This window comes from Schistocerca cancellata, chromosome 9, assembly GCF_023864275.1.
Source record: "Schistocerca cancellata isolate TAMUIC-IGC-003103 chromosome 9, iqSchCanc2.1, whole genome shotgun sequence".
NCBI lineage: Eukaryota > Metazoa > Arthropoda > Insecta > Orthoptera > Acrididae > Schistocerca > Schistocerca cancellata.
Window position 1 is genome coordinate 465,083,583 of NC_064634.1, and position 1,577 is coordinate 465,085,159.

Consider the following 1,577-nt stretch of genomic DNA (forward strand, 5'->3'; position numbering starts at 1 on the left):
TATCTGTGTTTCATCGTCAATATGAAGCTCCAAGGTTACAGTAAACACCCAGTGGTGCGTCGCAGTCTAACACTGGCCTCTCAGGAAAGGCACGTATACAGACTGTTTGAAGCATTGCCCTCCCTGGACGTAAGTCGGCATTGTGCCTCCTATATATCAATCCCTATGCAATCTCTGTGTTTCATCGTCAATATGAAGCTCCAAGGGTGGCAGTATACACCCAGTGGAGCGTCGCAATCTAATACTGGCCCCTCAGGAAAGGCACGTATACAGACTGTTTGAAGCATTACTCCCCCTGGACGTAAGTCGGCATTGTGCCTACTATATTCAATCCCAATGAAATATCTGTGTTTCATCGTCAATATGAAGCTCCAAGGATTACAGTAAACACCCAGTGGTGCGTCGCATTCTAACACTGGAATCTCAGGACAGGCACGTATACAACTGTATGAAGCATTGCTCCCCCTGGACGTAAGTCGGCATTCTGCCTACTATATTCAATCCCGATGCAATTTCTGTGTTTCATCGTCAATATGAAGCCCCAAGGGTTACAGTAAACACTCAGTGGTGCGTCGCAATCTAGTACTGGCCTCTCAGTAACGGTACATATACAGACTGTTTGAAGCATTACTCCCCCTGGACGCAAGTCGGCATTGTGCCTACTATATTCAATCCCGATGCAACTTCTGTGTTTCATCGTCAATATGAAGCTCCAAGGGTTACAGTAAACACCCAGTGGTGCGTCGCAATCTAATACTGGCCTCTCTATAACGGCACGTATACAGACTGTTTGAAGCATAGTTCCCCCTGGACGTAAGTCGGCATTGTGCCTACTATATTCAATCCCGATGCAATTACTGTGTTTCATCGTCAATATGAAGCTCCTAGGGTTATAGTAAACACCCAGTGGTGCATCGCAATCTAATACTGACCTCTCTGTAACGGCACTTATAAAGACTCTTTGAAGCATTGCTCCCCTGAACGTATGTCGGCATTGTGCCTACTATATTCAATCCCGATGCAATTTCTGTGTTTCATCGTCAATATGAAGCTCCAAGGGTACAGTAAACACCCAGTGGTGCGTCGCAGTCTAACACTGGCCTTTCAGGTAAGGCACGTATACAGACTGTTTGAAGCATTGCTCCCCCTGGACATAAGTCGGCATTGTGCCTACTATATTCAATCCCGATGCAATTTCTGTGTTTCATCGTCAATATGAAGCTCCAAGGGTTACAGTAAACAGCCAGTGGTGCGTCGCAATCTAATACTGGCATCTCAGGAAAGGCACGTATACAGACTGTTTGAAGCATTGCACCCTCTGGACGTATATCGGCATTGTGCCTACTAAATTGAATCCCGATGCAATTTCTGTGTTTCATCGTCAATATGATGCTCCAAGGGTTACAGTAAACACCCAGTGGTGCGTCGCATTCTAATACTGGCCTCTCAGTAACGGCACGTATACAGACTGTTTGAAGCATTATACCCCCTGGACGTAAGTTGGCATTCTGCCTACTATATTCAATCCCGATGCAATTTCTGTGTTTCATCGTCAATATGGAGCTCCAAGGGTTACA